This window comes from Vulpes vulpes, chromosome 10 (assembly GCF_048418805.1).
Source record: "Vulpes vulpes isolate BD-2025 chromosome 10, VulVul3, whole genome shotgun sequence".
NCBI classification, from domain to species: domain Eukaryota; kingdom Metazoa; phylum Chordata; class Mammalia; order Carnivora; family Canidae; genus Vulpes; species Vulpes vulpes.
In genome coordinates, this window is record NC_132789.1 from 40,223,452 (window position 1) to 40,249,339 (window position 25,888).

General features: G+C 39.5%; 1 protein-coding gene across 7 annotated transcripts in view; it reads right to left on the minus strand.

The window, feature by feature from the left end:
- NFYC (nuclear transcription factor Y subunit gamma) overlaps positions 1–25,888 on the minus strand; it is a 66,760-nt gene that overhangs the window by 37,069 nt on the left and 3,803 nt on the right. For 2 of the 7 annotated variants that reach the window (XM_072723701.1, XM_025983665.2), the window contains exon 1: positions 13,135–13,431. The exons of the other annotated variants lie outside the window; for them this stretch is intronic. The gene's annotated coding sequence lies outside the window, so the exon portion shown is untranslated. Of the gene's footprint in view, positions 1–13,134; positions 13,432–25,888 lie in introns of those variants that run through there. 7 annotated transcript variants of the gene reach the window in all.

The following is a 25,888-nucleotide window of genomic DNA, read 5'->3' on the forward strand; positions in this document are numbered from 1 at the left end:
AACTTTTAAACTGTATGATCTGCAAGCCAAAAATATGTTTTTTAAAGATTTTATTTATTTATTCATGAGACACACAGAGAGAGGCAGAGACATAGGCAGAGGGAGAAACAGGCTCCATGCAGGGAGCCCAATGCGGACTCACTCCCAGGAGCCCAGGAGCAGGACCTGAGCCAGAGGCAGACGCTCAACCACTGAGCCACCAGGTGCCCCTGCAAGCCAAAAATATTATCTGGCCCTTTACAAAGAAAGGATCAGATAACATTTAGAACTCAGTTCTAAACTGTTCAGTGCTTTGAATTGAATCCTTCCATGGCAGAAGTAGTGTTTTCTCTCATTTACTGATGGGGCAACTCATGTTTGAGAAACTTGCCTTACAGCACACAGCTGTTACACAGCTCCCTCACATGTTCAGCCTCCATTAGGAGTGAGCTGGGCCAGCCCCCTTTGCCCCACAGAAATATTTGTTAATCTCTCTGACTCTCCAACCTAATGAAAGTAAATAAATTCTTGCAGGAAGAATGGGGAGTTACTGGTTTTTCAGGCTCTGAGCCTGAAAGAGAATTCTGACATGAGCTGGAGACAGAAATAGTGCCAGTAGCCGGAGTTAGGTTGTATCCTAAAACAAAGAGGCATTTTGCCTACTGGATCCCTTCTGAGATTTAGAAACCCTGGGAACAACCTCTTCTGCTTCTGACAGGATCCTGTAATTTGTGCCCAAGAAAGGTAAGAAGTGTGATTCCAAAGAATGTCTCGATGCCAACTTAAGAGCTGTAGAATTCACAAACTACTTGTCACATACATTACCCTCAATTGATCTTCATTCAGTTCAGTGATAAAGACATCAATATTATTCCAATGTTACAAATAAGATAGCTGAAGATTAGTTACTTGCTCAAAAGCACAAATAGTAAATGGGGCGGTCAGAAACAAAAACTCAGGGCACCTGGGTGGCTTGTTCCGTTAAGCATCTTCCTACAACCCAGGTCATGATCCCAAAAAATACATCTAAAAAAAAAAAAAACCCCACAAAAGGTTTACAATTCTCTTCCTGCCTTACTATAGCTTGTTCATTCTCACTCTTTGCAGATTTTTTTAAAATTTTTTTAAGATTTTATTTGACACAGAGAGAGAACACGAGCAGGGGGAGCTGCAGGGAAAGGGAGAAGCAGGCTCCCCGCTGAGCAGGGAGCCCAATGGGGGGGCTCGATCCCAGGATCTTGGGATCACAACCTGAGCCAAAGTTAGACGCTCAACGGACACAGCCACCCAGGTGCCCCTCTATGCACCGTTAAGATCATTTTTATCTGACAACAGAAAATACTAATGGCACCCCTATTTACTATCATATGAAAATCTTTTTATTTCTTTGTTGTCTTTTTCCAAGCTTTGTTGCTTTTTTCTTTCCTATTTTATCCTTCCCCCTTTGCGTGTCTCCAGGTCAGTCAGTAGCACCTATGAATACTCAGTTGTGAACAGTGGGGGGCAGTAAAGTACAGAGTAAAGACAAAAAAAATGTACTGGACCTCGAGGTTCTCACTCTATGGCTACTAACTTGCTATGTTTATGATCTTGGGCAAATCGCTTAACTTCGTGGAGCCTCTGTTCACCTGTAGGAGCACCTAACAGGGCAGTTGCAACACATAAATGGGAAAATATCTACTAGAAGGCCTCGAAAAATACCAAGCATCATATAAATACCAGATGGCATATCATTTTTTACTGCTCAGAGCAAGACCTACTCCTGGCCTGAATGGTCGCAGAGCACCAAGCCCAAAGACCAATCTCCCTTAGGTACTGTAGCAAGTAACCCAACTTGTTTCTCCCTCTAATTCAGACTTTCTTTGTTATTAATGTAATTTCTAAGAGTCTAGTTTCACATACATGGAAACACATAGAGATAAATCTTTTCCTATCTCTTTTATAAACATGAAATAAACTGTAAAACCCTCTATTAAATTTAGAATGAGTGTTTTTCTTCCAAATAAGCAAAGAATTTAAGTGGAAATGACTAGGAATGATCCAAATTTAAATCCCCAGGAATGTCAATGGCCAGTAGCTATGCAGGTTTTCCCTCCATACTAATCCAAAAACATTCCAATTCCTAGAACATGTCTCCTTGGACACATCAGCCGTCTGTAAGCTAAGAGTGTGTGGTCACTTTGTCCTTCAAAAGAAAATCTTGTTAGTTATGTTAGGGGGTAGAAGAGACCTACAGTTTAGGCAGCATCCACCCTACGGACCCACCACCCAAGAAAAAGATTCTGGTCTGAGTTCTGCAGAGAGCTCTGGCTCCACCCAAAATCCAGGAATACAGCAAACATGTTCTGAAAGCTGGAGCTGTTATGATTATCTCATGGAATGAAACCAACCCTGCTACGGCTTTTTGGGAATAGCACTGTTAAGAAGCTTGCTTTTTACAGTACAACTATAACAAATTAAACATACATATTCACTAATTAGTGACCACTAAATTTTTTTCTCACCAAGAAACCATTCTCAGCACCTAATAAAATATATTTCTACAGTTAACATTCACTTTCTTCAGACTTGTGACAAATTATTATCTGGCACATTATTTCTTAAGACTAAAATTTCCCTGCTCCTATGTTCTCCCCAGTTCTTATGTAATTCTCTTTGTTTCTGGCACATCCTCAAGGGAAACATGCCTTGCTCATATTGGGAATTCAACACACTCAAATCTACAGAACAAATACAAGCTCCTCAAGAACTATTTTAAGTCCCCAAGTATCTTTGGCCTCACTCTGGGTTCTTTTCTTTGAAAGGTTCATATGGGGAAATCCCTTCTTAAGTACCTGTACCCAGCTGTGCTATAACCTTTGTGCAGTAATCCCATAGAAAAGTCAAAGAGTAGGGAAGGAGAGAAACCTGTTCTTCTTCAGAAAATAAACCATGAATGTAGAAAATTGTCTAAATCATAAACTCCACTGGAAAATCAGAGATTGTGCTGATCAGTTAATCCATCTAAAAACTGGGGCAGAGGGTGTGGCAAAGAATTCTCAATTAAAAACCTGCAGGTGTTGTAAGTAAGAATGTCAATATGAGCTTGGTCGTATTGATTTGGCTGTATGGATTCAGCTGATTCACAGACACACTGAATCCTGCCCTCTGCTTAGTGTTTTTTATGGTTGTCTTAAATGTTGAAAGAAAGGAAGGAAGTGAGAAGGAGCATGAAAAGAAACAAATCCTCCAAGCCAAACAAGCACTACACCTCCTATCTCCATGTACACAGCTGTCAGGAGCTAAGAGTGTAAAGATTACTTCAAAGAATGGGAAGCAACTGAGATGGTTATGCTAATCCTTTACACCTGTACATTCTTCACACTTTGTACAGTAGCTGTCTACCATCTCATTTGTTTTTCACTACAAACACAACACAGGTATTAATACTCCCATTTGGCAAAGATACTTCATCCAGATAGACTGAAGGACTTGCTGCAGGTCACAGGACAAGTATGGGCCAGAGCTGGAATGAAAATCCACATGCCCTGATTCTCAGTTCTGTGCTCTTCCACTGCATGTTCCCCTCCCTCTGTAGGATTAATAACTCAACAGAGGACCCAAAACTTAAGAATGTATGGCTCTTCGAAGCCTGCAATGTAAGTCCATTAAGACTTTTTTTTTTTTTAATTTTTATTTATGATAGTCACAGAGAGAGAGAGAGAGAGAGAGAGAGAGAGGCAGAGACACAGGCAGAGGGAGAAGCAGGCTCCATGCACCGGGAGCCCGATGTGGGACTCGGTCCCAGGTCTCCAGGATCACGCCCCGGGCCAAAGGCAGGCGCCAAACGGCTGCGCCACCCAGGGACCCCTCCATTAAGCCTTTTATCTTTAGTTTTCCCGATCATTCTCCTGGAAAAAATACTCCAAAAGGCCAAAATGCCAAATTCTTATACAATTCCAAGTGGAAAGCTTAAGGTTTTCTTTCTTTCTTTTTCTTTCTTCCTTTCTTTTCTTTTTTTTTTTTTTTTAAGATTTTATTTATTTATTCGTGATAGACACAGAGAGAGAGGCAGAGACATAGGCAGAGGGAGAAGCAGGCTCCTCGCAGGGAGCCCGATGTGGGACTCGATCCTGGACCCCGGGATCACACCCTGAGCCAAAGGCAGAGCTCAACAGCTGAGCCACCCAGACGTCCCAGCTTAAGGTTTTCAAGCTTGCTAAACCTATAGTTGCGTACAAGGCCTGGGAGTTGGGAGTTATCTGGTCACTGGCCAAGAGTGAGGATGAAAAAGTTTGGTAGATCAAGTTCACTCTCTGGAGGCCTGGTGATGGGAAGTCACTCTAACTTTTCCCCTTAGTTCAGAAGAATAGCTTTAGACTACCTAGCCTCCTTGTTGGAGATGTTTTCATAGGTGCACACTAAGAGGATGAATCATCTGACTCAATACTATGCAGTGTTTCAAAGAGACTCCTGAGTGGCTCAGTGGTTGAATTTCTGCCTTTGGCTCAGGGCATGATCCAAGGGTTTGGGGATCGGGTCCCACATCAGGGTCCCTGAAAGGAGCCTGCCTCTCCCTCTGCCTATGTCTCTACCTCTCTCGTGTATTTATTCGTGTGTCTCGCGAATAAATAAATAAAATATTTTTAAAAATTAAAAATAAAAAACAAAATGATAGCTATTGCAACACTGTGAACATGGTGACAATGTTATCTTAATTATGCAGTCACTGCTCCAAGAAATCAGCATTCCTTTAACTACCTCACGAAGGTAGTAAGGCAAGTATTATAAATCACAGCTAGAAAATATAAATGATTATTAAAGAATACCATGAATCATCTAAAAATACCAATCTCTGCAGTTCCAGATAAGAACACAAATCTAGAAAGTGCCTAATACATACAATAATGTGTGCATCTGCAGCACAACTAAGGAACACCGCAGGACACCTAATACAACTCTAACCTCACATCTACGTTGAAAAAGTTCTTCACCTACTTACCTGACACCTCAGTGGATTTAGGATTCAGTAAAGACAATTCCCTACCACACTCACTGGTGGTACTCATTTAGTACCTATCTATTTGCACTATGTTTTGTTCTGAAAACAAAGGTGGCTGTGTCTGACAAAAAAATTTAAAAAATAATTCAGCTTATATTTGCTCCTTTTATGACCCATTTGTCATAGTCACTTCAACTTAGTCACTTCATATAAGATAATGTGTGAACTCTGGGAGAAAAAAATTTTGTCTCCTTTTTGGGGAAGAGCACACACAGGCAAAGGGGAGGCAGAAGAATTAGTCCTATTAGACATAGCTATAGCTTGTTTTTCACAGGCAGTAACAAGGTGCAGTACAAAGAACACAGAGCAGGGCTTATGTCAGTAGGCTCTGCCTTTGATTTCCTCACCCACAAAATGGAGATAATAACCCTCTGTCCTACCTACCTTAGGTAAATACTGAGAGAATAAATATAACATCACTCTATAACTGTAAAATACTATTTCAGATAAACAGTACATACTATTACATCGCTTAACTATCTTCAAGGGTAGCTTCATGGAAATTTGGCCAGTTAATTACCAGGAGAGAAATAATCATGGAATTCAGGATATAAATAAATAATAGGGTAGAGTGGCTGGAAATTTACCACTTTTATCAAGTGAAAAGTTTCTTATTACCTTTATTTTAGATTGAGGATAACTATAAGATACCTAGCCTAGAAGCTAAATATACATGCCTTCTATTAAAAGTTCTGCTAAGTCCTACAGATGAGGCTATCCTATTCCTGGTAATTTATATTGTATGCTGTTCATCAGTGTTATCATGATCATGTCTATAAATTACTTGCTAAGCAAATGCTGCCAAATTCCTACATGTGAATTTATGCTTCATGCAGAGGCTGCCGTTTGAGACTTTATAAACTAACACTAGTGAAGATTAAGCCCAATGCAACTCAGAAAAAAAAAAACCCTAGCTTTTGCACTGGATGGAGATGTGTATGTATTTAAAACTTAAATAAGAAACTTAAGGCTATACATACACAGACACATATACAGAAACATATATATAACTAATCTCAAGCAACTACTGAATAACAGTTCAAGGAACTATTTGTACATTTTCAGAACAGGTGAAGGCCACCAGATTTTAGGGCAGCATTTCTAATCTACATATCAAGGCACACACTGAAAATGTTAATATTAGTTTTCTGAATACTTAACCTATGGGCTGATACTGACTCCTTCATTCCATTTAACTTAATCACAAGATCATGTTTCACCAATGGTGCTCTAAATATTCTGAGAAAAATGTAGGCTAACAGTGATACCCTACTTTGTTATGTAGGCCTGAATTAGGGAAGTTATAGATATTCTACAGTTTTAACTAACCTAACATTCAAAAAATGAGTACGTAGCTTGAGAGTAAAGTATATGGGAGATGCACACTCAGATATAGGGGTGCACAATCAAAAAAGCTAACAGAACACTGACCTAGAGGACTCCATCATGTTCATTTCTACAGGACTCCACTCTTTTTTTTTGTTTCCTACTTTGACATGAGGCTTTATTCTTCTAGCCCTTCTGTCCATTCTCTCGACTCCCATCTATTCCCCGGGTTCAGCTATAATCTCTGTAGCTTAAATTCCAAATATACATTACCAATTCCGCTATTATTTCAGTCCTGTAAGCTGGACATCTCCAAATGGAAAGCGACCCAGAACTCAAACTCAAGCTCCATGTGTCCAAAATCTTCCCCTTTCCCCAAACCTGATCCTTCTAACTTTTCAGTTTCCATCCTCCAGTCCACCTAGATTTAAAACCCCAGAGTCATCGTGGACTCTGTTCAATTCTAATCAACTTCTAGAACCTATAGTAACAGCACCCCAACAATGTCCATCTCACAACTTTTCTTCATATGGTCACTCTCTGTTCAGGTCCGCATCATCTTCATATAACAACAAAAATGATGATGATGATGATAATAGCTAATACTCATTTAATGCTGGGTGCCACTTACAGTTCTAAGCCTTTTGACTGCTCTCCCTTTTCACCCTCATAACAATCCTGTAAGTGTTGTGAACCTAGTATGTGAATTCATTGCACTATTCACAGTTTCTGATGTTTCTTACTCAAATTCTGCTTATCTCTACATACTGATGCTAACTAAATCTTATAAAAGCACGCTTCTGATAATGCTACATCAACCTATTATCCCAAATATTTAAAAGTTCACCAATATCAACAGAAATGGTTCAAATTTCTTAACCTGGCAGTCAAGGCCTGTCAACAGCTGACCCCAACTTACTTCTCCAGACTTCATTGCTTTTCCACTCCCTCCTATCCCTAACTCATCTTCTATGCTCTAAGCAGACAGGACCATTTACTGCTATCTTCAGCACATGCTGCACTTTTTGAATCATGACCTTGCTCCTCCTTTCCCCATGCCTGGAATGCCCTTGTCCCCTATCTCCCTGAGTCCAAAGGCCAGTTAAACAACCTTCCTTCATTCCTAAGTCAAAAGTAAAGGTCTTCCTTTCTCTGAATTCTGTGTCCTTTGCTCGTACTTTCCATATCAGTTTCACATACTTGATATACATCCTCTGTCTCCCCTACCTATTATATCCTAGAGTAAAATTTTATTTGTACACGTTTTTAAAGTCTCCACACATAAGACATGCATGGGTGGTGAATTAATAAGTAAAGGGAAGTGTAGAGCATCCACCTTCGGTATTTTCTCATAGGTAAGAACTATACAGCTTAGGGAGAATAAAGGAAAAATTCATTTCATCTGGATATTTCCCAGTCAAGCAGGTTATGCTTTAGTTTCCGATGTAAATGAAATGATGAAGACAAACCAAATGACAGTACTTCCAAGAAAAAAGGTCACCAAGTGAATCAGCACTGCTGTTTGCTGTGGTTTGTCTCCCTTCTTCCTTTGAACTAAGGAACACAAGGTCACAAGCTATGTTATGCCACTTTAAAGTTAAACATTTACTACATGTTTTTTTCTTTAGTTCTGCCTTTACACTGGAATATACCTTCATTTCTTATCCTTCAACTGCCCTTTTCTCTACAGAGTGCCGCTCTGTAACTTAATTTATAGTAAATACCCCAAACAGAGGGAAATTTTGGGTTCGTGTATTGAACAGTGGGGTGTGGCTTTGGGATACTGAGGGGATGGGATGGGTGACAATACAGACAGAATCTGATCAAGTTTTAAAGGTCCGGGCCCCATGCTGAGGCAGCAGAGTAGTAGTTAAAAAAAATAAAATAAAATAAACCACGAAGCTTCTGGGAGATGCAGACGCAAGGAAGATACTATCCCAATTGTGTCTACTCTACTTTTCAGACATCACATGCTTCAGCATTTACACATCACAGAAGATGCACATCATTCAAGCTCTCACTCTTTCAATAAATTGTAACGTTAGTTCAACAAATGAAAATGGTGAAAAGAAATCCAACTACAAAAGAAAAAAATTTTAGGGATGCCTGGGTGGCTCGGCAGCTGAGCTTCTGCCTCTGGCTCAGGTTGTGGTCCCACAACCCACTCGATCTAGGGATCGAGTCCCACATCGGGCTCCCCCACAGGGAGCCCGCCTCTCCCTCTGCCTAGGTCTGCCCCTCTTTCTGCCTCTCATGAATAAATAAGTAAAATCTAAAAAAAAAAAATTTTTTTAAAGGTTCAAATAGATTATGGTCTATCAGAGAATATGCAAATAAGAACAAAACCAAACCCACAACTACTCAAACACACACGTGCAAATACACAATACTACTTTGTTGGTGGTAAAGATTAAAGTCGACACAGTAAAATATTATTAAGGGAGTATACAAATGATTTCTATTTCAGTCTTGTCAAATGCTTAAAACAAACCTGGGATCTCTGTTTATTAAATACCAGTTGGCTTAAGGACTCGAAGAACCAGGCCCGAACTTGTTTGGGAGTTAGCTTGTTCTTGAGGTGTATTAACAACAACCACCACCAAAAAACAAAACAAAACAAAATCCCAAGTAACTGGCATGCAGGTGTTGTGTTTGCATACCTTTGTTTACTTCCTTGTAATACATAAAGTATCCCAGCTCTCTGGGACGCCTCGGCCAGGTGGGCACCATTAGCTTCCTAGCTGATTCTCTGCTTTCTGAATAAGCCAGTTGGCTGAGGCAAGAAATCTTCACATCCCAAAAGGGACTGTAAGTCTGCTGCCACAGCAGACTTTCTAACCAACAGACTCCACATGGGGACTTTTGAACCATTTCCATGGCCCATTTTCTCTCTTCCTTCTGTGTAAAATAGCAAACCTATATGGATGTACCAAAAGGAAGAGAAGTATGAAAAATAAAAAGTAAAAACAACCTAGAGGAATAAAAGAAACCTGGAATTAACTAAGCAGGAGTTGAATCTCTGAATCTGCATAGGCCAGTCATTAAAAAGCTGAAAGATTGGGGGCACCTAACCTCTTTGGGCATCAATTTCCCCACTTTACAAGAAGGGAAGTAGACTAGATCCTATATAATTTTCATCAGCCTAACTTACGAGTATAAAAACTCTGTTTGTATATATTATTGGGGATAGGAATAAGCGAAAACAATTCTATTTGTGAAGACCATGTATAAATGATTAGCTCTAAGAACACTTTGGGGGTTACTGAAGCCTCCACAAAAATATATGGCTTCCTTACAAAAAAGCTCACAGTGACCATGACTCCTGTTTTCAAACATAACTCATCCCAGGACGTGGACTTTTATTTGGAGGCCAATTCCAATTTTGCCAAACCTTATTCTGTGTAAATCATTCTTTCAATGCACAGAAAGGAGGCAGACATCAATGCTGACTGACCACGCCTGAAAGGAAGTGACTTAATAGGACAGGAAATCAAACAGATCGCAAAATATCCACCCCACCCCAGGGGAAGAAAGAGTCCTAAAAATAGATGATACCAGGCATGTAAAATGGGTGAGAAAGAAATGCCCGTTGGTTTCTACCATTTATCTTGGTATGTATCAGCTATGTAAAATTCATGCTAGTGTTTATATTCTGATGAGAGACCAATTATTTTTTTTCAGGTCATTTCCCAACATTTACTTGCTTGCTACTACTCAGCAAGCTGTAACTACCTCTCAAGTTTGAAAACTGACCAAAAAAATAATATGACCACAAAGCAAACAAAAAAATGGCTCCAGCTTACTTCACAAATATTTGTTGCACAAACTAAAAATGTAACCTCTGCTTAGTAAACATCCACAACTATTAGAAATTACCTGCATTATAACACAAATCTCAGTATCCAATCGGAACAGGTTCCTAGTTTTCATTCTGAGAGGCTCCTATCTAGTAAGGGTTTTTTTAAAAATCAGCATTCTCATTTCATCTGAGACACTCTTAATTTTTGACAAAGGGGATAAAATTCTTTCAAAGGAATCCTGTTAAGGGCAGGTTTTGATGGTCTCAACAAACTACATAGGGGTCATGTCAACAAAAACAGTGGAACGAGGTTTCAAAAAAAAATGAGTTGTGTTGGGTTTAAGCAAACTCTTGTAAACATATTAAAATACTGGCATTTTTCTTTGATGCCCCACCTATCTTCCTAAGTATTTAGCGTGTCCCCCCCAATAGTCTGGATTAATAGCAACTAATATTTATGTAGCAATTCACAATTTGCAAAGGACTTTAACATACATGATCTCATTTGAGATTCACCACTAAATAGGAAGGTGCTATTTTTAGGTCCCATTTTTACATGTGAGGAAACTGACACTAAATGGCTGACTTGCCCAAGCTCACAAAGCTGGTGATAGCTAAGTAGAACTTGAACACAGGTCTCCTGACTTTAAATGGCCTGCTTTTGCTACAGCAGCATGCTGCCTCAAGTATTGTAATCAGAATATAAAGAAATACCCCCCCCCAACCAAAAAAAAAAAAAAGAAATGCCCAAATCTAAGACCCTATCTAAGTCACCCCCACCCCCACCCCCCCACCCCTAGTCTAAGTTATGGTTAGCTCTGGAAGGTCTATGCTCCTTATGGAAGTAGAATTTTCTTCATTTTTCTGGAAAGCATTAATCTGGCTAATGTGCTAAACGAGGAGATCACATAAACACCATTCGGCATATACTGGAAGATATCTTAGTCACCAGGGGTTCTGCATAGACATGCCTATGTGCATTTTTCCAAGTAAAGGGTCAGATTCTGAGTCCATGACTCTGAAAAGGTTAAGAACCCAAGTTAGAGACAATGGCTAGATATCTTTCCAAGAAGTGAAATCCACAAAGTTTTCAACATAAAGAGTTTTAATCAAGGCCTCATACTGTGCCCCACTTACCTTCTGCCTTCCCTGCTCCAGGCCTTCTCCCAAGCTAAAAGAGTCATTTGGTATCTACATCTGTCTTTTAAATCATACATAAAACCTGGAGCAACTGATAACATATAAATCAATGACTTATAAAAAATAAATTTAAATTATCTGTTAAAATGTAATCCTTAACACATACTCCCTTTCTCTTATGACTTAACTTCCCAGAATGACAGTTTTCTTACCATAAGCATTCCAATTCCCCCAAAGAAGTTTTACAAACATAACTGCTTTGAACTCATGAAATGCCATTCTTCACTAAGAACCCTCTAGATTACACAAAAGACAAGGTAGCGTGCAAGGAATTCTGAATCTGTTAGGCAGTTCACTCAACTATCATACCAAAAGGATTTAGAATTTTTTTGCTGGGGGAAGGAACGGAGAAGAGTGGGAGAGAGAATAAATGCAGCTCTATTGTCTTACTGCTTGAAAACTCCTAATCTGAATCTATAACATATTCCTACTAACCACTCAACTTGAACATCAGAAGTACAGTCTCTTTTCATCTTAAATAGAGCTTTTCAGTCTAAATCTGTATAAACAAACTTTGTCCTTCAATCTTTCAACTCCTCGGCAGTTTTTCAAGGTCACTTTTGCAGCAACGACAGAGGCCTGCATCTAGTAACTTTGACTGCTACCCCACTCCAATTCGAAGAGCCCCAAATCTAAACCCCTATCGATCCTCTCAGGTAAATCCTTTACACGAGGGGAAGCCAGGGAAGGCAAATCAACACCCTCCAAACTTCTCCTCTACTAGGGCCTGCTCCCTTTCCCTACCCGGAGACTGAGTACTGCTGGCTCACTGCTCCACACTGAGTCTGCTGCAGAAATGTTCCAATGACCTTCATTCCATATTTGCAAATAAGAAAACAAAGAATTGCTTTTTTAAATCGAGTGTATTATAGATGTTAGTACATGGGACAGAAGAGTTCACTATTCACAAAAACTGGCTGGTTACTGATTAGCAACCAGCATTAGCTTCGTATCCCTAAAACAGGGGAGAAAAATTATCAAGGGCAAAAGATAGGGTACCTGTACTCTTAACTTTCCTATTCACAAATTGCAGGTAAATTAGGATTCGAAATATTTCATACAGAAAATGAAAAGCTCTTTGCTCACATCATTTTCAAAGAACCAAACCAATGCCTGACAAAATGTGTGAAATTGTAGAAAAAGATTTGCTCTTGTCACTGCCAATATAGTGGAAAAGTATGTTTCTCACCAACATTCTAAGCTGGAATGTGCATTTTAAAACAAAGATTGTTACTGATTAACTGGTACGTATTAGAACAGAAGCAGACAGGTAAATCAAGAAAGTTACGGGAGAATTTCACATTGGCATGTGGGCCTTCACCATCAGAACCTGCATCCGTGCAAACCATATTTTCACACAAATTTAGAACAGCAATAGTGTTGCTTCCACCTCTGAAAACACAGATGTCAACAAAGTGCATGGTAACAGAAAAAGTCTTACAACAACTCAGCTTACTCTGTAGGAAAGCTTCAGTGCACTCGAACAAAGGAAAATTATTTGGAAAACAGTTAAGTTTACCCAATGCAAAGAGAAAGTGCTTTGCTTCTGTGTGCCCCTGAAAAATGATTAGCCTTTCTTCATGTACCTGATCTTGTCAATACTCAACTAGGAAAAGAAATCCTAGGTGAAGGCCATGCAAAATCTTAACAGAGCGAAGGTATTCTAGGTGCACCAAAAGGTATGCAAGGAATGTAAAGTGGCCATTTTCTGAAACAGTGCAACTTGTCTACACTCTCTGAAGCTAAACAGTTTCTACCATTTTAACACAAAACAAAGAATTAAACTTACCGGGAACTGCATTAATTTTACATGTAGTTATTTATATCTCCTCGGACAGGGAGAATTTAAGTCACTCCTAGCCCTCCCCCCCAAAAAAAGGACGGAGGAAACAAAAGCAGCAGGAGATGCAGAAACCTGAGTCTGGAATGTCCACTCCAGTGAAAACCCGAACAGCTGTCCCCCCACCCCCCAGCAAACTATTCGCCATTTTTCTTTGTCTTTCAGCTGACCCCTGCCTCAGTGAAAAACTCCGAGGCTCCAATGAAGCCCTGCAGCCTCCTTCCACTTTAACAGTCAAAGGCATTCAATCTAGCATGCTATTTGACACCAAACCTTGCCTCCAGAGTGGTCTCATTGGCTAAGCAGCTTTATCAGCTAAGAACACAAAGCCATGATTGGCTGTTCACGTCATCAGTTACCTCCTTTGTACACTTCCTGTTTTAAAGTTACCTTGAGAAGCAGAACAGGGGTCAGATCCAGACTTCAAACTACAGGGGAACTTAAGGCTTGGAAATGCCTGGCAAATGCACATAGCAGATGCACTAGGGCCTCTTGTGTTTCCAAAACAGAGGAAACTGCGAATTTACAATTGTTCTTAAAATCACACGAAAGGGTTGTTACAGTTCCCACCCAAAGGATTTCTTATTGGCTGTCAGAGTTCCATTTAAAAAATTTAAGGTAATTTAACTGCTTCTGATTGGCCATCAAAGATGTCGGTAAGATATTGCTATAGTATCCTATGGCAGTAAACCAGAGAAGCAATGTGCACAAGATCGGAAAGTTGTGACTTAACTATCTAGTTTTCTCTCGAGTATTAAAAGAAGAAGAAAAAGAAAACGGGGTGGGCTCATCCAACAACTCCAAAGAAAATGTTACCTTTTTAACAGTAATAAAGAGTGAAACCAATAGCATAAAATAGCTTGTAGGATTTCTAAAAAGGCATCTGTCATTGTCTCCAGTAATTTTAAAAGCATGTATTAGTACTAGAATAAATCACCTTATTTTGAAACACAAACTAATCTAAATAGGAAAATTCCAGGATAATGTAAGAAGGTAGTGACAGAAACGGTAGCATTTCCAAATGGTCTACCAGGAACCCAAGAGGGAAATACAATGATGGGGGGCGGGGGTGTAGACTGGCAGAGATAGAACACCAGTGACTATTAGCTCATAGTTTGATGGACTGATTTATTTAGGATGGTCATAAAATGCTGATTATCTTTTAATATTACAGAGTTTTGGTATCACAGCGAATAAACTTTTCTACCACATTTTCAAGAATAAGTACCATGGATGATCTCAGGAGAGATTCTGTAAGTACTATAGTTACTGAAGACATTCTGGGGATGCTGAAGTTTATCGGTGGGAGTCAAAGATTTGCTTTTGGATTTTGGGCCCAACTATTGAGATTTTAAGAGGAGCCTCTTAATATGGTGAAAATCAATTAACATGTCTTTTTTCTCTTCACAAAATATTCAGATAGAAACATCACACCATTACCAAAGACCTTTAACAATCTCTTTAGATCTGCTTCCTCCCTTGAAAGCTAAGTATCCCAGAACTAAACAACACAACTGTTTTGCCAGGGGGAAGGAGACCTTTGGTAGAAATAGCTTCGCTGAACTTATACAAGAGTTCATGATGGGCATATGCTGAGATTTGGCATTCCCCCGAAACAGAAGCAAGGTGGTCTGGTCTTTCCGATCGTTTTGCCATATTAACTTCTCTACATACATTCCACTCATTTCTCACGTTGTAATGAATTTATTTCTGAACATCAATTAGTGCCAGGTTCTGTGCTAAGTACACTACAGACTTTCCCCCCTCTAATCCTATCTAATCACTATCTTTTTTTACATGTGAGAAGAATGAGGTTTGGAGAAGTCTGACAACTGGTTCCTGGCCATACACTTAGGATGCAAACTCAGGTCCCACCTAGGGTGCTATTCTTTCTATTGTACCATAATGCTGACACCAAGACATGTGGCATCTCAGGGCACAGCCAAGGAAATTCTTAGGGGTCACATATATGTAGAGGTAGCATAAACCATTACACCCAACTTCTTTAATTTAAAAATTAGAAACCTTGGGATGCCTGGGTGGCTCAGCAGTTGAGTGCCTGCCTTCAACCCAGGGTGTGATCCTGGAGTCCTAGGATCCAGTCCCACATTGGGCCCCCTGCATGGAGCCTGCTTCTCCCTCTGCCTATGTCTCTTGCCTCTCTATGTGTCTTTCATGAACAAATAAATAAAATATTTTTTAAAAAAATAAATAAAATAGTAAAATAAAATAAAAATTAGAAATCTGACTCCTGAGCTGAGACCTAGCTAAGTATGTGATGAAACAGCACCCTCTCCCCTCTCCTTAAGGCTCCAAAGCTACCAGAAGGAACTGTCTCTCTTCTATCTCCAGCATACCCTGAAACCCTACAGAAAGCAACTCCTAGGCCATAAAGGACAGTGTGGGAGGACTACCAGCTGCTACAAAACATCTTCCCCATGCCTTTACCACCAATTCAGGCTGAGATTTGGTTATTGTCCCAAATGCCCATCCCTGACTCTGTGTTTGATGTACCCAACTAAACCAAACATGTCCCTTAATACACTATGAAGGTCTTTGGCACAGTTTTTATTATTTCTTAGAAAGTCCGCAAGAAAAACACTTCAACTCCTATTTCTTTTCCTTTTTTAAAGACTTGTTTATTTGAAGGGGTGGGGGGGAAGGAGAGTGTGGAAGAGAGGCAGAGGAAGAAACAAGCAGACTCTGCACTGAGCACAGAGCCCTACTCAGGGCTCTATCTCACAATCCTGAGATCATGATCTGAGCTGAAACCAAGAATCAGACACTGAACCAACTGTGCCACCCAGGTGCCCCTCAACCCCTATTTCTCATCAACAGCCACCTTACTAGAATTCAAGCTACTAGTGGGAAGAGAACTGAAATTATCCTAGAATTTCCATCTGGCAGTCTGACCCATTCACTTATTATTGCTTTCCCTTCTCTAGCCTGTTATTACTGTGGACTAAGACCCTCATGTGATCTCTGGGATTCCCACTCACATTCTTCCTTGGTCCTCGATCTCAGCAGCCCTCCAAACTAGAGAACTGTATCATCTTGCCCTAAAAAAACACCCATATCACTATGAAGCAAAGTGAAGGCCTCTGATTACATGGTTCAAGCTTAAATGCTCTCAGAGTAGGAGGGTGGGAACTGATGCTCTTGGTCAGAAAATTCTAGGACTCTGGCCAAGTTCCTTAACCATCTCTGAGCTCATTTCTTCATGAAAAAAAAAGAAAAAAAAAAAAAAACAACCTAAGAGAATGTTGAGGCTTAGGATACATGCTGCCGAAGCGAAGAGAAATGTTAAAGGCTTAAAAGACAAGGTAAAGCACTCAGCATTAATACCTGCATGTGGTAGGTATTCAATTAATATGTAAATATACACTTGACTAGACCATTTATCATACATTATAGTCTCATCCATGACTATTACCAGAAGAGGGCTTCCTGAAGACAGCGGCTACGTTTTATTTATACCCACATATATCCCCAGTGCTCAGTACAGAGATATATGTCAAACACAACCTTAGCCGTAGCGTCAACAAAAGAACATGGAGTAGTAGGGACTGAGGAAAACTGGAGGGTGCCTGTCCCATCTAAAGGGGCAGCCACTGTTCAGCTCCAAACTGACAAAGGCCATGAAAGAATACTAGTCAGCTGCAGCAAGAGCTTCAGAATCCATAAAAGCAGCAAAAGCCAGATTCTGAAAACAAAAAGATGATGCTACAACAGCTCTTGATCTGGCATCCTGAGGAATGACTGAAGGACCAGAGTTATGGCAAAAGTTGGCCTTAACTACCATGACAATTCTTGTCAAGGACAAGGTCTTGCTCAGTCCCCAAGATGACCTGATCTTGAAGGTTATACTATATCACGTCACAAGCATAACTAGCAGCAAAGAAACTGGGCTCTTCAGTGCCCTGAACAAATAAATATTTTATTGATGGTGCCCCTAGCTGATTCCTTTGGACTTAGTAAAGTAAACCTAGAAGCCCCAAGAAATATCAGATAACCTCTAAAGAAAAACAAACTTTTCATATGTTGTAATGTGAACACAAAGCCATATTCACTTGAGTATTACATTGTATGACTTATTATATACTAAGCTGATGAGATGGATATATAATTTTTTTTGTTTTTTAAGATTTTATTTGTTGGGCAGCCCTGGTGGCTCATCCGTTTAGCGCCACCTTCAGCCCAGGGCATGATCCTGGAGACCCAAAATGGAGTCCCATGTGGGGCTGCCTGTATGGAGCCTGCTTCTCCCTCTGCCTATGTCTCTGCCTCTCTCTTTGTGTCTCTCATGAATAAATAAAATCTTAAAAAAAAAAAAGATGTGTTTATTTGAGAGCACATGCTCATGAGCAAGGGGTGAGGGGGAAAGGGAGAAGCAGGCTCCCAGCTGGGGAGCAGGGAGCCCCATGTGGGCTTGATACCAGGACCCTGGAATCATGACCTGAGCCCAAGACAGATGCTTAACGAACTGAGCCACTTCGGCACTGCTAAAATAGGGTATTTTTTAAAGAGTATCTTTAATGCAACCATTCAGAATCAAACACTATATTTTACTTATGTAAATGAGAAAGCTAAGTCTCTAAATATAATACTATATAAACTGTTTTTGTATTTTTTTCCACTTAAAAAATGTGGACAATTTTCCATATCAAATATATATCTGTATCCTTTATAATTGGGTTATATTCCATTGAATGGATGTACCATAATTTTCAGTTAGTTTTATATTAATAACTTCCAGTAGCTTCCTTTATTTTTTTTTTACCTTTTGAATTTTTTGAGTACAGCTGACACATGTTACACTAGTTTCAGGTATATAACATAGTGATTCAACTTCTCTATATGTTATGCTCACCACAAGTGCAGCTACCATCTGTCACTATACAACACTACTATAGTATCATGGACTATATTCCCTATGTTGCGCCTTTCATTCCTGAGGTTTATTCATTCCACAACTGGAAGCCTCTATCTCCCACTTCCCTTCACCCATTCCATGCCCCTCACCTCACTGGCAACCATCAGTAGTATGTTCTCTGTATTTCTAGATCTAACTGTGCTTTTATTTGTTTTGATTTTTAGATTTTAGTCTTTCTCAGTCTGACTTATTTCACTTAGCATAATACCCTCTAGATCCATCCATATTGTCACAAATGACACAATCTCATTCTTTTTTTGGTTATGTAATATTCCACTGAGTGTGTGTGTGTGTGTGTGTGTGTGTACCACATCTTCCTATCCACTCATCTATTGATGGACACTTAGGTTGCTTCCACATCCTAGCTATTGTAAATAATGCCAAGGCTACAATGAACATAGGGGTGCATATATCTTTCTGAATTAGTGTTTTAATTTCCTTTGGGTAGATACACAGTAGTGGAATTACTGGATCATATGGTATTTCTATTTTTAATTTTTTGAGGAACCTCCATACTGTTTCCACAGTGGCTGTACCAATTTACATTCCCACCAACACCACACAAAGGTTCCTTTTTCTCCACATCTTTGCTGACATTTCTTGTCTTTTTTAATTTTAGCCTTTCTGACAGGTATAAGGTAATATATCATTGCAGTTTTCATCTGCATTTTCCTGATGATTAGTGATGTTGAGCACCTTTTCATGTGTCTATTGGCCATCTGTATGTCTCCTTTTGAAACGGCCATCTGCATGTCCTCTTTCAAAAATGTCTTTTCAGATCCTCTGTGCATTTTTTTAAAGATTTTATTTATTCTTGAGAGACACAGAGAGTGAGGCAGAGACATAGGCAGAAGGAGAAGGAGGGAGCCCCATGTGGGACTTGATCCCGGGACTCCAGGATCACGCCCTGGGCCAAAGGCAGGCGCTAAACCGCTAAACCACCCAGGCATCCCATCTGCGCATTTAACTTGACTTTGTGTGTGTGTGTGTGTGTGTGTGTGTGTGTGTGGTGCTGAGATAGCTAAGGTCTTCATGTATTTTAGATTTTAATCCTTCAATGTCTTCAATTTTAAAATATTGTAAATAGCATCACAGGGAACATCCATTATGCCCATTCCTGGTACCTTCATTATCCCTTCCAGAACCACAGCAATGGCTTCATAAGTAGTATCATTTTGTCTGGTTTAAAAAAAAAAAAAAGAAAGAAAGCCAAGTGGTTTTAATTTTTAATGTCAAATCTTTCCTTTTTCAATTCTGGTTCAAAAAAATTTTTTTAATTATAAGCAGAACAAAGAAAATTAAGGGCAGCCAGATTGTTACTGCTGACCCATATATTTCACCTGACTTGGTCCTGAACAACTTATTAGTTATTTCCCAAACCAAATCTACCTTCAAGGTTTAAACAAGTGCGTCAACACACTTTCAAAAGAATCTGACAGAAGTTTTAAAGACAATCCCCAAAGAAGTCCCAGAAACATTTTGAGTAATGACAATATCATTAGAATAAGGAACACAGCACTTGCTGGTGCCCATTAAATGGCTGCTCAATAAATGAAGTAAACCAATAAATGAGACCTTAAGTGGATCATAAATTCTGAATTATTTGTTTTTAAAAAATAAGTTATAGTCTCCAAAGCATAAATTAAGACCAATGGATGGAAAACTATTCTATTCTCTCAGAGCTGTCCAAAGATGGCACAAGCTGCCTCAGAAGTTATGGATGGGGTTGTTAGCACAGGCTGTTTGAACACTTGACAGGAATATGTAAAGACAAGATGAAAAAGAGCAGCCATGTGGAGAAGCAGGGGAGGGAAAAGCCCAGTCTTTGCAGCTAGACAGATTTAGATGCTAATCCCTCCTCGCCTCTTTTTAGCTGAGTAACCTCAAACTAGTTACTTAACCCCACCGAGGCCAATTTCCTAAACCATAAACCATCTTGTAAAGCTGTTAAGGATTAAGGATACTTTCATTTGTTCAATAAATACTTATATGTAGGTATTGTGCTAAGATCTGGGATCCTACAAAATATACAGTCCTGTCTGCAAGAAGACTATAGTCTATTATAACAAAGAAGAAAATTAAAATCAGCAATCATAGTGCCGTGTGTTAAGAGTTACAACAGGAGAAAATGCATAGTATAGGACATAAGCAGAGCCCCTACCTAGCCCAGGGCCTAACTCAATTTCAGGCCAGCCAGAGATGGCTTCTTGGAAGACTGAAAATTTTAAGAATAGGAACCTACTGAGACAGGCAAGCAAACTGCATGTGCAAAAAGTCCTGGAGCTGACAGAAAGCATCACATTCCTGGAAGGGCTATAGTTTGATATGGCAGTAGCCCAGAGATAAGAGGCTAGAAGTTAACCTAGAAAAGTGAACAGGGCTGGACAAGACTAAGATACTAGAACCTTATTCTGAGGATAACAGTAAGCAACTGAAGGGTTTTGAGCATGGGACCAATATCAAATTACCCTTTCAGCAGATCATTCAGGGTATAATATGGAGAAGTAGACAGGGTGGAAGCATGGCAGTTCCAGACAGCAGAGAAAACAAGACCCTGTGGTCATCTAGTTACTGGAAAATGTAATAATGCAGATGTTGACGAATTGGAAATTTTAAGAAGATAAAAATCATTAAGACCACTGGCTAATAATGCCTGGAGAATAACAACACTATGACTGATAAACAGCAAGGGCTCTAAAAAACGGTAGCTGCTAGTGTGTTATTGTTGATATTGGCAACTGGGTTAGATGACCTTTTTTTTTTTTTTTTTTTTTTAAGATGACCTTTTGAAATCACATTCATCCCTAAGAGTCTTTATGACTTTGGAGACATGTTGTATGTTCCCAGAAAATTCCTTTCCCACTATGGGCCAAGCTGTCTTATACAAAAAGATTCATTTTTTTACTCATAAACTCTCTACACCAGAACCGTTCAACTGGGCCCCACTACACACTAGTCATAACATGAAATGCTTATTAGATGTTCTCACAAACAGGGTTCCATGGCCAAATAAGTTCAAGAAACACTGCATTATGTATCCTCTCTCTTGAAGAGTCACAAGGCACGTCAACTCAAAGGGTCTGAATACTAATCTGCAGTAAAGAAATGCATTTCACTTTAGCCATCATTCTGTCAAGGATCCTTTTTTCAACATTCTGTCAAGGATCTTTTTTTCAACGCCAGAGAACATTTACTATATTGTACAAGAAATAACAGTCGATGAAACAGCTTAGGAAACACTACTCTAAACTGCGATTACAGATTTTGGTGGAATGAAAAGATTATAGGCAACTCTACTCTGACCACCTTCCAAAATGGTTGGAGTTTTACCCACATTATGGCATTTCCCTTTTAATTTAGTCCTATTGAAAATGACATTAAATATCACCATAAATAGCAATCCTCTACTTCCCAAATTACTGCCAACCAAGTGTGCTTTGTTTTTTAAAAAGGCCACAACTTTGTCAGCTGATAATGAGCAAATTCTAAGCTACTTACCCTTCAGGGCACAGTAATAATTTTTAAGACAGTTAAAAATGACAAAGATGTTCAAGTGTGCAGATTGTATGTACTTTCACTTTCCTCTTTTAAATGAACAGATCATACCAGTAGTGAGGGGATATGTTTTTTTTTTTAACACTGGGCAAAAAATCTCACTTCATATAGATCACTGGACAATGTGCAGCTTGAGGGCAGGGTTAGCAATAATAGAAATTATGAAAACCTTCAGTACAGTAGTCCTCTCTTACCCTACAGAAGATATATTCCACAAGCCCCCCGCCCCCTGTCCAGTGGATGCCTGAAACTGAGGACACTACTGAACCCTATATACACTATGTTTCTTCCTATACGTACATACCTATGATGAAGTTTAATTTATAAATTAGGCACAGTACAGATCAACATCGATAACTAATAATAAAATAGAACAATTCATAGCAATATACTATTATGTGAATGTGACCTCTCTCTCTCTCAAAATCTTTCTGCGCTTGCCCTTCTTGTGATGATGTAAGATGATAAAAGGCCTGTGTGAGGGGATGAAGTAAGGGGAATGACAGGCATTGAGATGTGGCATACTGATCTGACAATAATCAGGAGGAGCAGAACCTGTTTCTGGATCACAATTGACTATGGGTAACTGAAACCACAGAAAGCAAAACCGCTGAGAATGAGTGGGACTGCTGTAACTGATAGATTTAAGCCAATGATATCATACAAAATATTCTATAATCCAATATCATTTCCTATGAGTCACTGAAGCATTTATTGAAGCACTGCTCAAGATCACTATTTATAGCTCATACCCATGAATGTACTTTAAGATTAATTTTTGAATCTGATCTAACAACATACTATTGATTTTAAGTGAAAAGTATGCATCTAAATAGGACACCTTATTATATACCTTGGACATGAAGATCTGAACCTTTGAGTTAAACTTATTCTACTAGAAACATTCAAAAGCAAAAAAAAAAAAAAAAAGAAACATTCAAAAGCAAAGGTTAGCCTAGTCCCTCTCTCTAAACTGCACCTGAAGTTTATCTATTAAAAAGTTCTCATTGTATAAAAGTATACTGAATTTAGAAGTAAAGTAACCTATCAAAAGACAGGTAAGGACTATTTTTTTTTTTTAAGACTGTCTTTTTAAAAATTCTTCACACTCAACGTGGGGCTTGAACCCACAATCCGAATATCAAGAGTCACACACTCCACCAACTGAGTCAGTTAGGTGACCCCAAACAAGTAAACCAAACAGACTTAAACCAAAATAGAAAACACAACTCTCATGCTGAAAATTAGTACAGATCAACATCTGTTATCAGGTAATCACTGCTAAAACATGGAGAAGTGTGGGAAGGGTGCAGCAGATTTTGCAACCTGGCAAAATTTTCTGCAGGCAGAGAGATTTTTCCTGAACCATTCCACAATGTTGTCTTCCTGCTTACTTCAGAGAAAATGCTGCCCAGGTGACTACAAACCAAACTGACGGTCCTGCCTCAACCGACAATTTCTACAACTGGAAAATGTTTTAAAGCACTATAATGCAACTCTCTCTCTGGACTGAAGGATAGCACTGGTTGTTCTGATTTCAATAAGTATTGCCATTTAGCAAATATGGGAAAGTTCTCATCTCCTCAAAGTCATTAGCACTCAGAACCTGGGGATTAACAGAACAATCAGGAGACAAGCTAATCCTGAAATAAATGGTCCTACTACTTTGTAGTTTATAAATATAAACTAGTAATAATATGGACCCACCATAAATCAGCTTCTAAACCACAACAATACAACTAAATTATGTTATTTCTTTCATGCCAAGTGGTTGCTTCCACCATGTAGAAATCTTACTGTATATAAAAGAGTAGATCATTTTTACAAAAGGCCTCCTCATTAGGGCAGCTCTAACAGGCTGAAAGGACAGATTTTATGCTGTTCTAAAAAGTGATGTGTCCTCTCACATATTAAGGTCCACTTGGTGACAGGCACCCACCATATGCTACTATATTCATTTTTCATAACTACTCCGTAAGACAAGTAGCATTACCACTACTTTACAGAGGAAGAAACTAAGGCTCAAACAGGCTAAGAATCTGACCCCCAGCTCACACCAGAGGGTAAATGCACTGCAGACAGAATTCTTTCCCAGGTCTGACTCCAGCATCAGCAACTACACTACCCCTACCTAACAGCACTTTTTGGCCAAAGTACTTTAAATCCATTTCCTCCTACAATTAATCTCCTTAAATTATGTTAGGTGCTTTAGGTCTCTGGGAAAATACTAAAATGACCTTGTAGCCTAACTAGTCACCACACACGCATGAAAAACTGAATAAACAAAATGAAAAGAGAGACTGGAAGACATCAGATAACTCACAATCAGTCTGCTTTGAGCACAAGAAACTGAATGGAAAAGAACAACTTGCTGGCTAAGGAATGTTCTTCCTAAATTGTATGCCTGAGGCTGGAATGAACCTCAAGAAGGTCATCTGTGACCTTAATAATGTCTTCTGCCATTCTCCCTCCTATGAATGAGGCAAACTTGTCAAAACACAAAAGGTGCCTTAAAGTCATCTCTATCATCATCAGTGTTTCCACTGATGGAAAGAAGAGGCAATATTGTCCAAAGGAATGAGCACTGGTCTGGGAATCCAGTAATCTGGGTTAGACCCGGCTCTCCCCTTGCAGAGTCAAGTGACCTTGTCAAGGTCACCACAGTCTAGGGCCTCAGTACAAAGCACTTGCCTGAAAGAAATTAAAAGTCACTTCCTGATCCAAGATGCAAGCATTTTTTCTTTTCTCCTAATAATTTATGGTGCCAAGAGAACACAGTGTTTGGGGCACCTGGGTAGCTTAGCTGGTTAAGTGTCCGACTCTTGACTTCAGCTCAGACCACGATCTCAGGCTCATGAGATCAAGCCCCATATTGGGCTCTGCACTGAAGCTGAACATGGAGCCAGCTTAAGATTCTCTCTCTTTCTGTGAGTGTCAGACTCTTGATTTCAGCTCAGGTCATGGTCTCAGGGTCATGGGATTGGGCTCCATGTCAGCTCCATGCTCAGTGCAGAGTCTGAGATTCTCTCTCTCCTTATCCCTCTGTGCCCACCCCATGCTCTCTCTATATGTATATATATTAAAAAAAAAAATCTTAAAAAAAAATTTCTCTCCCTCACCCTTCCCCACCTTGTACATTTATACTCTCTGTAAAAAAAAAAAAAAAGAAAAGAAAAGAAAAAGAAAGAAAGAAAAAAGAAAAAGAAAAAGAGAACCCAGTATTGAAGAGTAAAGGTTCCACAAATTTTGTAAGAGTTAAAAGTTACAGGGGCACCTGGGTGGCTCAGTTGGTTAAGTGTCTGTCTTCAGCTCAGGTCATGATCCCAGGGTCCTGGGATCGAGCCCCACACCCAGCCTCATGGGCTCTCCGTTCAGTAGGGCTTCTGCTTCTCCCTGTCCGCCATCCTCTCTCTCTTGCTCTCAAATAAAAATAAGTAAAATCTGGGGATCCCTGGGTGGCCCAGCGGTTTAGCGCCTGCCTTTGGCCCAGGGAACGATCCTGAAGTCCCGGGATTGAGTCCCGCATCAGGCTCCCTGCATGGAGCCTGCTTCTCCCTCTGCCTGTGTCTCTGCCTCTCTATATGTCTATCGTGAATAAATAAATAAAATCTTAAAAAAAAAAAAAAAGTAAAATCTTAAAAAAAAAAAAAAAAGAAGAATTAAGAGTTACAGACCTATGCTTGAATCTAGGCTCTGCCACCTGTGTGATATTGAACAAATTACTTAACTCCTTTCTTCACACCTAAAACTGCAGGTGGTAATAGGATCTACCACACAGCATGTGCAGATAAAATATATAACACATTTATACCCTAGCTGGTACAATGTAAGACTTAATTAAAGGTAGTAACTATATCATTCCTGAGTTTGATTCATAGATTTTTAGTGGTTCAGTATCTTTGAACTAAGAGAGATGTGAATTTCAAAATTGCCTCCAAGACACCTAGCATCAGCTCCTCACTTCACTGCCTCTACTCTCTAAATGGGGTAAGAAACCCTGTATCTTTTCTAGTACAATGAATCAGTTTTGACCAAATGGAAAATATGTACACATAAATGAGAGAATAATAACCTGTTATAACAATTCAGATAACAAGACATGGACACAGTCTGTTAAGTATTAAACATTAGTGTGAGTCTACTTAGATGGCAAAGTTGATGTTCTCAAGTTTTTACCATAAATTCAGACCTCCTGTGAGTTCAAGACTTCTAGGA